Source organism: Ovis canadensis, chromosome 2 (genome assembly GCF_042477335.2).
Source record: "Ovis canadensis isolate MfBH-ARS-UI-01 breed Bighorn chromosome 2, ARS-UI_OviCan_v2, whole genome shotgun sequence".
NCBI lineage: Eukaryota > Metazoa > Chordata > Mammalia > Artiodactyla > Bovidae > Ovis > Ovis canadensis.
In genome coordinates this window covers 167,072,194-167,086,617 of record NC_091246.1, presented here as the reverse complement: position 1 = coordinate 167,086,617, position 14,424 = coordinate 167,072,194, and positions in this window count along the sequence as shown.

Here is a 14,424-nt window from a genome sequence, read left to right as displayed (position 1 = left end):
AAATGTACTTTTGTTTGGAATGCTTTTATTCCCCTATATGAATTAAAACATATACACACAGATTATAAAATCATATTGATGGACTTAGTATATAAAAATATAATTTGTATGACAATTACAGCACAAAAGTTGGGGTGAGAAAATGAGCTGCAGTGGAGCAGAGTTTTTGTACATTATTGAAATTAAGTTAGTATTAATCTGAAGTAGATGGTTTTAAGTTAGTATGTTAATAGTAATGCCCATGGCAACCATTAAAACACCGAAATAACAGAAAAAAACAACAAGGGAATTAAAGTAATACAGTAGAAAACATCTAACCCAAAGACTGCAGAAAGGGAAAAAAGACATGACACAGAACACAAATAACAAAATGGTAAATGTAAATCCTACCTTACTGGTAATTACATTAAATGTGAGTGAATTAAGCATTTGAAGCAAGACAACTATTGGAAAAATGGATTTTAAAAAAACAATCCAACTTTATGTTGTCTATAAAGGACATATGTTTGATTCAAAGAACAAAGAGGTTGAAAATAAAAGAATAGGAAAACAATCTCTTTGGTTACAGTAATCAAAGAGATCTGGTAACCAAAAGAGACCTAGAGTGGTATACTGATATGAGACAAAACAGATTTTAAGACAAAAATGGTTACTAGAAACAAAGAAGGACATTTTATAATAATAAATGGATCAATCCCTCATAATGATGTAACAATTTTAAATATATATACACCTTGCAGCAGAGCTCCAAAATACATAAAGCAAAGCCTATGGAATTTAAGAAAGAAATTGACAATTCAAAAACAATAGTTTGAGACATCAATACCCTACCTTCAATAATGGATAGAACAGAAAGAGAGAAGAACAACAAGAAAATTGAGAAGTGCAATGGTGGTATAAGACAACCAGACTTAAATACATCCATGGAATGCTCTATCCAGCAACAGCAAAATTCACATTCTTCTCAAGTGCATATGGAATAATTCTCGAGGGTAGACCATATGTTAGGCCATAAAACAAGCCACAATAAAGTTAAAATGATTGAAATAATAGAATATATGTTCTTTGGACATAGTGTAATAATATTAAAAATCAATAAGGAAATTTGAGAAGCTCACAAATATGTGAAAATTAAATAACATACTCCTAAATAATAAATAGACTTTAAAAGTCACAAGGAAAAGTAGAATATATTTTGAGATGAATGAAAATGAAAACACAACTTACTAAAACTTATGCAGAGAAAGAAGTGCTCAGGGAAAAATTTATAGTTATAAATTCCTAGATAAAAGAGAAGAAATTTCTCAAATAAATTATCAAATCTTCCACCATAACAAACTAGAAAAAGTAGAGCAAACTAAATCCAGAACAAGCAAAAAGGGAAAACAAAGATTAGAGAGGAAATAAATAAAATAAGGAATGTAAAAATAGAGAAAAGCAGCCAAACTAAAACTTGAGTATTTGAAAATATCAACAAATTGTCAATCCTCTAGATTGATCGAGAAAATTAAAGAACTGAGAAAGAAGACTCAAATTACTAAAATTAGAAATGAAAAATGGGCCGTTTATACTGATCTTACAGATATAGGAATTATAATGGAACACTATGAACATTGTATGCCAACAAATTAGGTAACCAACATGAAATGGACAAGGTACAAAAAGACACAAACTACTGAAAATTTTCTTTTTATCTCTATAACATCATTGTTCACATATTTAAGACTTTATTATTAGGTGAGGTATATTAAAATTTGTTTTTTTAAAAAATAAATGTATAATCTTGATCCCTTTGTGATTATGAAGCACTCATTTTCTTCTCTAGTATTACTTTTTGCCCTAGAATTTGCTTTACCTGATATGAGTATAGTTTTACATTGTTTTATTTTGGTTATTATTTCATGTTATTTTTTCATAGCGATTACTTTATACATTTAAGAGTCCTTATATTTAAGGTGTACCTCTTATAAGCAACGTACAGTTGGCTGTTTTCTGTCCACTTTGACCATCTTTTTCATTTAATGGGAGTGTTAATCCAACTAAGTATAATTTTTGCTGTATTTAGATTTAAATCTACCTTCTTACTGTATGTTTCATATTGTACCATCTTCTTTTAGATTAATCAAATGTTTATTATTCCATTTGCCACATTTATTAGATTGTTGGGCTTCCCTGTAACTCAGATGATAAAGAATCTGCGTGCAATGCAGGAGGCCCAGGTTTGATCCCCAGTTTGGGAAGATTCCCTGGAGAAGGGAATGGCTACTCACTCCAGTATTCCTGCCTGGAGAATTCCATGGACGAGGAGCCTGGCAGGCTACAATCCATGGGGCCACAAAGAGTTGTACACAACTGAGTGACTAACACTTTCACTTTCACTTTTCATTTGATCATTAGTGATATATTTGTTATTTTATTGGTTATCATAAATAAGAAATTTCAACATTCATCCTTGGCTTGTTACAATCTACCTTGAAATAGTCTTACACTTCTTGGATAACGCTTTTAGTGTTGCCATTTATTTTCATTCTGCATATATTTTAAATATTTTAAATTACATAATATATTACTACTATTATTTGTATAGATTTACTAATGTACCCTTCCCTGTGTTCTTAATCTTTTCCTGCAGTTCCATGCATAAACCTGAAAAAAATTTTTTTAGACTTTCTTCTACAATAGATCTAGTAACAACAAATTCTCCCTTCTTTTGTTTATCTGAAAATATATTTATTTCACATTCCCTTCTGAGGCTATTTTATGAGTATAGAATTTTGAGTTGGCATTATGTTCTTTCAGAACTTTAAAGATGCCATTCATTAAGACAACTTTAAAGATGTCTTCTGGATTCCATTGTTTCTGTCAGAGAAGCTGGACTTAAATCTTATTTTTGCTCCTTTGAAAGTAATGTATATATTTTTTTCCTCTGACTACTTTCGACATTTATATTTATCATTGTTTTTCAGATGTTTGATTATGATGCTCTGGGTATAGTTTCTTTGTATTTCTCCTGTGGTGTTATGGGGCTTCTTGAACTTAAGACTTCCTGTCTTCCATGAGTTTTATAAAAGTAGTTGCCAACAGTATTTGAAATGTTGCTTTTGTTCAATTCATGCTCTCCTATCAGTGTATCAGACTCTTAAACTCTGTTCCACATAGCTCTTATTCTCCTGTATTTTCCACTTCTTTCAGTCTCTATCAGTAAATTTAAATATTTTGGACACCTTTCTCTGTTAGGTTCACTCTTCTTTTCTCTGATGTGCCTAATCCATTGTAAACTCATCTTTTAATTTTAGTTCTTATAACTTCTTGTTCTACCATTTCCATTTGGTCCTGTTTTTTACACACTTGCTAAGCTTTAAATTGAATGCTGAACATTGTGTGTGAAAAACTGCAAAGACTCTACATGAAGGTACCTTTTTCCAGAAAGGATTTAATATGTCATAGTCATGTAATGTATGGACTTATTATATCCTTCCAACTGAGGCTGGATTTTAGACTTTTTAGCCTCATCAACTTCCAGTTTGTTCTAACTCTTAAAGCATAGCCTTTAATTTTTAAGAGGTAGACTTCTTGCTTTACTTATGAAATCCTGAAGTATTTACTTTGGTTCTTGCATCTTGATGGTGTCTAAATTTTCATCTTTTTCACTTAAGCTCTCCAAGACTGCCAAAAATCTCAGCTCACTCTTTTATCTCTAAGCTTTACTTTACACTTAGTTTCTCCACATTTTACCCTGCACGGTTTAGGAGGCAGCACATTCTGTAAGAGGAAATTGCACAGAAGTCTGGGCTTCCTCCTCTGTGGTTTTCTTAACTTCTGGATCTTAGTCTTTCAAGTCCTAATCACATTGTTAGACTCAAACTTTAACATCTGTCTCCCTACCCCAGTGAGACTGCCGTTAAGTCCAGGCTGACACTTTCTTAGCCTCTATTACTGATGCCACAAATCTACAAATACATAAGTGAAACTTTGAGGTGAATGTGAAGCTCATTCATTATAGTTTTCTCCGCTCTGGGATCTTGGTTCCCCCAGTTCAGTTTAGTTCCCTGTCCATCACCAACTCCCAAAGCTTATTCAAACTCATGTCCGTTGAGTCAGTGATGCCATCCAACCACCTCATCCTCTGTCGTCCCCTTCTCCTCCCACCTTCAATCTTCCCCAGCATCAGGGTCTTTTCCAATGAGTCAGTTCTTCACATCTGGTACCCAAAGTATTGGAGATTCAGCTTCAGCATCAGTCCTTCCAATGAATATTCAGGACTGATTTCCTTTAGGATGAACTGGTTGGATCTCCTTGTAGTCCAAGGGACTCTCGAGAGTCTTCTCCAACACCACAGTTCAAAAGCATCAATTCTTCGGCACTCAGCTTTCTTTATAGTTCAATTCTCACATCCACACATGACCGCTGGGAAAACCATAGCCTTGACTAGACTGAAAACCATAGCTTTGATTAGGTTCCTGCAGTACTGGCCTCCTTAGTTCCTGTTTAGTGACTTCATACAATTGCTCTACATATTTTTAAATAGTTATTCTCAATAGGAGAGTTAAAGTAGTATAAGCTCTTCTATCATAGCCAGAAGTGGAAGTTGAGCCACTTACTTTCAATCTGCAATTTTCCTTAATCTCTACTTTCAGCATAGTCTTCTCAGTTGTGGTTTTAAAACTGCAAAGTTAAAATTGAGTCAGAAAAATTGTTTACCTGGTGGACTTGAAATAAGAAAATAAGTCAGGAAACCATCTATTCAAATATTAGATAAAATTTGTACAATTGCTGTTTTTCTATGATTAGCCTAAAACACAAAGGGAAAATGGATTCCTGAGTTATGTAGGTATTTATCTAATACTGCAGATTCTCTGTTCAGTGTATCCCAGGACTAATGTCAGTATTGAAAAACAAAAACAAAACATCTTTTTGGTTTTAAAGTACAAAATGTAGTGCCTTTTTATAACATATATTTTTCATTACTTTTTGGATGTATAACATATATATATACTCCTTACAAAAAGGTGAGAATACCGGTATTCTCAAAGTCTTATTTATTTATTTTTTAAATGAGAGAAGTAGGTCTCTCTACTATGTACCATAGGCCTTCTGGATGGGACATGCTCCATTTAGAGCTCTGTTTCCTGCTTGGAGGGACAATTAAAATGCTTGCTACTTGAGAAACATTATGGCTCATTGGACTAAGCTTTGAGTCAGTCATTTGGAGTTATAATCCTGCTTCTGCTACTGATTCAATTTGTGCCCCTGGGCAAGCTATTTAACCTTTGTATTTGTTCACCTGAAAAATGAGATAAAATTATCACTTATTTGCAAGAGTAGCTAGTAATAACTGATTTTGAATGTGAAAAAATGCATGTAACATATTTTGACCAGTTAAGATTACTACAACATTCCTACAATTGTTTCCCCTGAAGCCTCAGTAGTGCTTTGATTAAAATTTTTCTGATCTAAGTTAAAATGAAGCACAATAAAGTGCAGTTAAGTGTTTTGCTTAATTTGCATGCTTAAACAGGTAGGAAAATCCCATATAGTTTAGCCTGAGAAAACAAAAATATTTTAAAAATAGAGAAAAAAATGATCTTTCTTTTCTCCACTGTTTTTTTTAAATTGTAAAAGGTATTATATATTATACACATGTACTATTCCCTATTGCCAATTGCAAAAATTCACATTTATACACAATAATAACAATAAACCCACATCTATTATTTTCCTTTTCCTATTCATAATTTTTTAGAAATGGAGTTTTAATAATAATTATTCTTAATTTTTATGATAATTTTATCTCAGCACAGACTGTTTTAAATGCTCTCACCATATTATAGAAGGGAAATGTTCAAATCACACATTTGCCTGGAACTTCATCTTACTTTGCAGTGAATGCTTTTGAGAAACTATGAAGACTGAATGTTTTGTATACAGAGAAAGTTAAAATAAACTTATACTTTGGAAAAGTGCCATTGAAAGGAAAACTTAAAAAATGCTTTAAAATATTTAATAAATTATCCTTAATTTATTTGATAAATGAATTTAATTTAAAATAGAAAACAATAAATTCTCTCTTTACTATATGCCTCCATTTACCTACTTCTAATATATTTGTAATTTTTCTGAGACTTAGGTTTTTTTCTTACCTATGAGATGGTAATAATATTACCAAGGCTTCTTACTTACTTCACAAAGTTGTAATGAAAATTAAGTAAGAATGTATATGATATTCTTTAAAAATAATTTATTTTGTTAAGATAATGTTGAGGAATGCTGTCATTGAACAGGTCCAAGTAACATCTTGGTATTCTCAAAGTCTTAATGTTTTTCGGTTCAGCTGAGTCACTCAGTTGTGTCTGACTCTTTGCAACCCCATGGACTGCAGTACGCCAGGGTCCCCTGTCCATCACCAACTCCCAGAGCTTGCTCAAACTCATGTCCATAGAGTCGGTGATGTCATCCAAACATCATATCCTCTGTCATCCCCTTCTCCTCCTCCCTTCAATCTTTCCCAGCATCAGCGTCTTTTCCAAAGAGTCAGTTCTTCACATCTGGTACCCAAAGTATTGGAGTTTCAGCTTCAGCATCAGTCTTTCCAATGAATATTCAGGACTGATTTCCTTTAGGATGGACTGGTTGAATCTCCTTGCAGTCCAAGGGACTATAAAGAGTCTTCCCCAACACTGCAGTTCAAAAGTGTCAATTGTTCAGTGCTCAACTTTCCTGGGTTCCCTTACCCTACTGCTCTCCACCGGGTGCCCTTTCCCAATAAAATCTCTTGCTTTAACAGCACATGTGTCTCCATGGACAATTCATTTCCGAGTGTTAAACAAGAGCCCAATTTCGGGCCCTGGAAGGGGTTCCCCTTCCTGCAACAAATGGTGACTTTGGTGGGACTCTTCTCCGCTGAGACTGACATCCTGACCACTCGGGGTACTCAGGGGCCAGCTTGCCTGCCAAGCGACCAGACCCAACTGGGACCATTTTGTCCCTGGTCTCCTGTTGATGCGGACAACTGGCCTGAGTGCCCTGACTGGTAAGGAACAAGAGACTTTATTGACCTCTCTCCCCTCCCCTCTCTCTTTCCTCTCCTTAACCCTTCCTATCCTTCCCTGTTTTTCTAGTTCTTCGGTCCTGGACGCAGGAATCTGGTCGAAGGGCCTCAACCTGAGCTGAGGATAGGAGACTGATCACCTCCTCTTGGCAGAGAACTCGAATTCTGGTTCTGGTCTGGTCTGATTTTTGGTAGGGCCGAGTTCCACTCCTCCCTTCTCTGGAGGCCCAGGGTAAAGTCCCACAACGCCTGGGTATCTGCAGGTGGCAGGAGACGTCTGTAAGGCCATCCCTTTTGCCCCCCTCTCCTGCCTCCTCCCCCTTCTTCTTTCAACCTGGCTTCCTTTCCTCCCTTTGAAATCTTTAAAGCTGTTAGTACTTGGATCTGAAGTTCTGTGTCTCTATAGGAGGTTTTCTGAGAGACTGTATTCTTGTATTTAAGGGCTTCCCTGGTGGCTCAGACGGTAAAGCATCTACCTACAATGTGGGAGACCCGGGTTCAATCCCTGGGTTGGGAAGATCCTCTGGAGAAGAAAATGGCAACCGACTCCAGTACTCTTGCCTGGAAAATCCCATAGGCAGAGGAGCCTGGTAGGCTACAGTCTATGGGGTCAAGAAGAATCGAACATGACTGAGCGACTTTACTTTCACTTTCAGCTTTCTTTATAGTCCAACTCTCACATCCATACATGACTACTGGAAAAACCATAGCTTTCACTAGGCGGACCTTTGTCATTAATGTCTCTGCTTTTTAATATGCTGTCTAGGTTGGTCATAGCTTTTCTTCCAAGGAGCAAGCATCTTTTAATTTCATGGCTGCAGCCACTATCTGCAGTGATTTTGGGGCCCAAGAAAATAGAGTTTGTCACTGTTTCCACTGTTTCCCCATCTATTTGCCATGAAATGATGGGACTGGATACCATGATCTTCCTTTTTTTTGAATGCTGAGTTTTAGGCCAGCTTTTTCACTCTCCTCTTTCATTTTCATCAAGAGGCTCTTTAGTTCTTCTTCACTTTCTGCCATAAGGGTGGTGTCATCAGAGTATCTGAGGTTATTGATATTTCTCCTGGCAATCTTTGTTCCAGCTTGTGCTTCAACCAGCCTGGCATTTCTCATGATGTACCCTGCATATAAAGTAAATAAGCAGGGTGACAATATACAGCTTTGACGTACTCTTTTCCTAATTTGGAACCAGCCTGTTGCTCCATGACTGGTTCTAACTGTTGCTTCTTGACCTGCATATAGATTTCTATGAGATAAAAATGAAAACTGACCTTTTCCAGTCCCGTGGCTACTGCTGAGTTTCCCAAATTTCCTGGCATATTGAGACAGCACTTTAACAGCATCATCTTTTACTTACCAGCATAATCTTTGTCACCATTCTAGGTGCTTTCAACATATCCTTAGACTATCAGTTCAGTTCAGTTCAGCTGCTCGATCGTGTCTGACTCTTTGCAACCCCATGGACTGCAGCACACCAGGCTTCCCTGTCCATCACCAGCTCCCAGAGCTTATTCAAACTCATGTCCATTGAGTCAGTGATGCCATCCAACCATCTCACCCTCTGTCATTCCCTTCTCCGCCTGCCTTCAATCTTTCCCAGCATCAGGGTCTTTTCCAATGAGTCAGTTCTTCACATCTGGTACCCAAAGTATTGGAGTTTCAGCTTCAGCATCAGTCCTTCCAATGAATATTCAGGACTGATTTCCTTTAGGATGGACTGGTTGAATCTCCTTGCAGTCCAAGGGACTCTCAAGAGTCTTCTCCAACACCACAGTTCAAAACTATCAATTCTTCGGTGCTCAGCTTTCTTTATAGTCCAATTCTCACATCCATAGAAGACTACTGGAAAAACTATAGCTTTGACTAGACCAACCTTTGTTGGTAAAGTAATGTCTCTGCTTTTTAATATGCTGTCTAGGTTGGTCATAGCTTTTCTTCCAAGGAGCAAGTGTCTTTTAATTTCATGGCTGTAGTTACTATCTGCAGTGATTTTGGAGCCCCCCAAATAGTCTCTCACTCTTTCCATTGTGTCCCCATCTATTTGCCATGAAATGATGGGACCAGATGCCATGATCTTAGTTTTCTGAATGTTGAGTTTTAAGCCAACTTTTCCACTCTCCTCTTTCACTTTCATCAGGAGGTTCTTTAGTTTTTCTTCGCTTTCCTCCATGAGGGTGATGTCATCTGCATATCTGAGGTTACTGAGCTATCCTTCTAGCTCACTTGCTTAAATATCTGCCAGGAAGCAATAATTGCTCTGAGTGGTGTCAACCTATTGCTTCTTTCTATCCACAACAGCCTGTTCTAGACTATATGACTCAAATTCCATTATTCATTGTTCCAATGACTACCATAACAACTCACGTAACTTCCTTGTTTCTCTCTTCCTTAAAATTGCTTACTTAAATCCAGCCATTGATGAACTCAATCATCTGCCTTTTCTGTGCCCGCCAATAATGATGTGTTCTGGGAAATAACTACACAGTTGGGCAGACTAGGGTCATAATAAACATGATCTCCAACCTCAAATGGGTGCTCAAGTTTGGCAATTTTACCCTAATACTTCTCTCTCTGACCTCAATTAGGATGATTTTGTAACTTTTCATCATGCCCCTTCCACTTTGAGTTGAAAACCGTGCTTTATATCAATATTTCAGGCAAGTTAGAGCTCTCAGTGGAGAATATCATCACCCTTCAGCATCCAGTTCTACAAGCTCACCTGTTTCTGCTTGCCCTTTCTTCTCCCTCCTGCCTCATTATGGCTTCTGCTGAAACCACTGTCAAGGGGAGCTATTCTCTCCATGATGCCACATCCAATGGCCCTTATCTTTTCACTCTTTAATTTACTTATGTCTTTCTAGATTTTAATACTATTACTATTTCCCTTTTACAAAACACTTTCATGTAAGACATCTCTGTCTTGGTTTTTATCTCATCTCTATGGCTTTTTCATTACTTTTTCATTCCCTTTCCTGGCTTTTAATCTTCTACTTGCTAGATTTCTTTTTTCTGTCCAATCATTATTTAGAGCTCCTCATTCATTGCCATGGCCTTAAATACCATTTGAGTGCTGACGATTCCCAAACGTATATCTTCGAGATTGCATGTCCCTCCAAACTTCAGTTACCCACATCCAGTTTTTTATACTGCATCTCCATTTGTATGTCTCACAGGATTTCAATTTTAACACTTTTAAAATGGAAATCTTCCACTATTAATGTCTGTATTCCCTTTCCTATAATGTATCTTTCCCCTTAAATCTTGCCCAAGGCAACAAGTGAAACGATTGCTGCTCATTTGCTGGAGATAAAAAGTAGAAGTTATCCAGTTCATTAGCAAATCCTGTTGATCTAAAATGCATCTTGAATCTGTCTACCCCTTTCCATAATAGTTCATGGTACCATAATCTGCTTAATATACATCATTCTAACTAGCTGCTTTCTTTGATAATCTCTTGCAACCTCTTCTCCATTTAAGAGCAAGAGTAATCTTTTAAACATAAACGAGACCATATAACTACCTTAATTAAAATCCTCCAATGGGAGAGACATGGAGCACAGACTTAAGGACCCTGGAGGTGAGAAGGAGAGAGTGAGATGTATGGAGACAGTAACATGGAAATTTACATTACCATATGTAAAACAGATACCCATGGGAATTTGCTATATGACTCTGGGAACTCAAGCTCTATAACAACCTAGAGGGGTAGAATGGGAGGGAGATAGAAGGGAGATTCAAGAGGGAGGGGACATATGTATACCTATGGCTGATTCACTTTGATATTTGGCAAAAACCAGCAAAATTCTGTAGAGCAATTATCCTTCAATTAAAAAATAAATAATTAAAAAAAAATCTTCTAATGGCTCAATGCTTCACTTTGAATAAACTCCAAGAACCTTATTTTGACCTATAAGATCTTGCAGTCTGGGGCCTGTTTCCCTCTCTCTCCTTTTTCATACACTCTTTTCACTGCCACAAGAGCCTTTTCAATTTCTTGAACATATTGTAGGTTTTGTACATGCTGTTCCTTCTTAACTAGCTCCTCTCATAGCTATCTCCTTTTCATCTTGTAGGTTTCAGTTTAAATGCCACTTCCTTAGTAAGTCCTTCCTGAATCATCCTCTTATATAAGAACTCTCTTCATATCTAATACTACCATTCGTGTCCTGTATCTCAATATCCTGTCAATTTTTATAAAGAATCCTTCCCATTTGACAATTACTGGCTTACTTGCTATTTTTCTGTTTTCTTTATGTTACTGTAAGCTCAATGAGGGCAGATATTATAACCATTTCATTTATCATTATACAATCAACATCTCGCACAAGTCTTATATGTAATAATTACATCAAATAAATGAATAAAGATGGACAATATAGTGAAAATGATTGGTTCTTATGTAGTCATGCATTATAGAATATTTTAGGACTATTTTAGAACTAAGCATCAAAGCCTTATTTATAAGTATTTGTCAAAATGGAGGAAGGGCTGTGTATTTGAGAAAGTCTTGGGTTTATAGCCTATTCTCTATTTCAGTGCCTTTCAACTTGTATTTGCCAAATTTACAATCTATGGAGATTTTTTAAATAAAATGTAATAATGTTGAATTACTAAAAACATGAAATAAAAATAAAAATATGAGCCCTTTATTATTACCTTCTGCTGCTGCTGCTGCTGCTGCTGCTGCTGCTAAGTCGCTTCAGTCGTGTCCGACTCTGTGTGACCCCATAGACGGCAGCCCACCAGGCTCCCCTGTCCCTGGGATTCTCCAGGCAAGAACACTGGAGTGGGTTGCCATTTCCTTCTCCAATGCATGAAAGTGCAGTTGCTCAGTCGTATCCGACTCTTCGTGATCCCATGGACTGCAGCCTACCAGGCTCCTCCGTCCATGGGATTTTCAGTTTCTACAAAATGTAAACAGTTGTCGTCAATGTCTATGTTAGTCTCATTGAGGATCAGTGACAGTTTGACATTAACACTTGTTTGAGAACTTTACTTTGAGTAGTTTTGTTTTACTTAAACTTGAATGACTTAAGTCCTTGCCATTGCTTTACATAGTTTATCTCAAAGCCTCAACTATTCTTTGTAATATGAATATTCACGGAAGATAAGATGACTATTATTGCCTTGTACTATGCCTTACAGCTTAGGTATGTAACAAATTCATTACTTGTGCCACTTCAGGAATATCCATGTTATTTGAACATAGGAGTAGATTTTTACAGTAGATGAAAGCAGCAGCAGTACTTTAAAATCCTTCATATAAGGGGAATTCAATATCCTTCATTCTCCAAAGGGATTGTCCTCTTCCTGAAAATAAAGAGAGATTTGGCATGTCTTCTTACTTGTGGCTGTTGGTATATCCAAAGGCAGGTGAACACCTTAAGGTGAATTTCCTCACAATGCATGGTATACTGCTAAGTCACTTCAGTCATGTCCAACTCTGTGCAACCCCACAGATGGCAGCCCACCAGGCTCCCCTGTCCCTGGGATTCTCCAGGCAAGAACACTGGAGTGGGTTGCCATTTCCTTCTGCAATACATGAAAGTGAAAAGTGAAAGTGAAGTCGCTTAGTCATGTCCGACTCTTAGCGACTCCATGGACTTCAGCCTGCTAGCCTCCGTCCATAGGATTTTGCAGGCAAGAGTACTGGAGTGGGGTGCCATTGCCTTCTCCTCGTAGTATGGCATACTACCCAGTCTCAAAAGCAAGGCCAATTTCAGCCCAGTTCAATTGCAGCCTTACCTTGCAGTTGGAGATTTAATCTATATGTTTTTGAACCTTGTGAGTTTCAAGCATATGAAGCAATCAACTTTGTTCAGGAAGCAGTCTATGATTCTTTTACCTGTTTCCTCATCCAGTCAACACACACTTGAATCTCTAGGGTAAATTGGCTTCTTGAGTGTCTTCCAGTTGGGAAGAACTGGAAGTTCAGTTGAACTTCTGTCAGGACTGTGGACTTGAAGTTCTTAGCACTGCAGTGACTGCAAGCCTTGGTATCAGGTTTGAGTGATGTTAGCTAAAGCTGTTTAACGCATAATTGTCTAAAGCTCAGGCAAACCAGAATTCCTTTCATGTTTCCTTTTCCTTTCCTTCCTTCCTAAATCCAGTTTGTTCAGCTTGCATTGTTAGGAAAGTGTTGGATTTGTAGATAAGAAAAGGTGATTACAGAAAATAGGAAGGAAAGAGAGGCAGTAGTGTTAGCTGCAGCTACCTCTATCTTCTTTTTAAGCTTTGGAATTCAAGTGGGAATTAGTCATATACTCTCAAGTCTTCTCTGTTAAAAAAATTTTTTTTAAATTTTTTGCACTTACAAACTGAATGTTTCTAAAAGTGAAAGAAACTAGCCAAAACTGAATTTCTGGTTCATGTGAATTGGGAAATAGTCAATATTGATACCTGGTATTAGTTTGTTGATCTAATTAATATAGCCATGTCTTTAGAAACAACGTAAAATAGAATACTTTATTTCTAGGTTTGAAAAAATTTTACTGAAATATAGGTGATTTACAATGTTGTGTTTCAGGTGTATAGCAAAGTGATTCATAACTCACACATAGGTTATTACAAGATACTGAGTATAGTTCCCTGTACTACACGGTAGATTCTTGTTGGTTATCTATTGTATTTTATATATATATATATTTTTTTAATACAGAGGGTGGGAATGAACACATATTCAGGAATAAAATGGGTAATTACTGTTACTGGATGTTAACAATTTCTACCAAGGAGCTATTTTAACTCTTTATTAAAGAATAGTCTAGTGAAGACTTTGACTTGTGGCTCATTTTTCATATTATGGAAAAATATGTTTCATCTTCCCTTGCATTCTTATACTGGAAATTTGGGTGGTAAGATAAGGAATATTTTTTCAAGTTTTAGTCCTATTGCTAGTCATTCCTGTTATTCCACTTGCTCTGGTTTCACAATTTAAGAAATACTGACGTGATGCAGAGATAAGACAACAGTGGGGCCTGACTCAGGGCAAAACTAACATCAAATTCCTGAATGAACCAAATAAAATACACTCTTCCATTCTAGAAATGTTAGTGGCAAGTCTTAATCAGAGAATGGAAGGTTTCTATTTATTCCTCTGAGCAGTTCATAAAGTCCAAAGAACTACATAACATGAGACCATTTGGAAACTTTGAAGACCAACTAGTGACTTTTCTTAACTGTTGCACAATATCATTCAAATTCTGAGCATCACGACTTGAGAACTGGAAATCTTGGAGAGGGTTTAAAGAGCCACAATGATTACTAATAACCTTGACAAGTTGTAGAAATGGCCAGGTAATTACAGGATGAACTTAACAGAAACACAGTAATTTAGAGGAAGAGAAAAATAAGACACTATAAATACAAGGGAG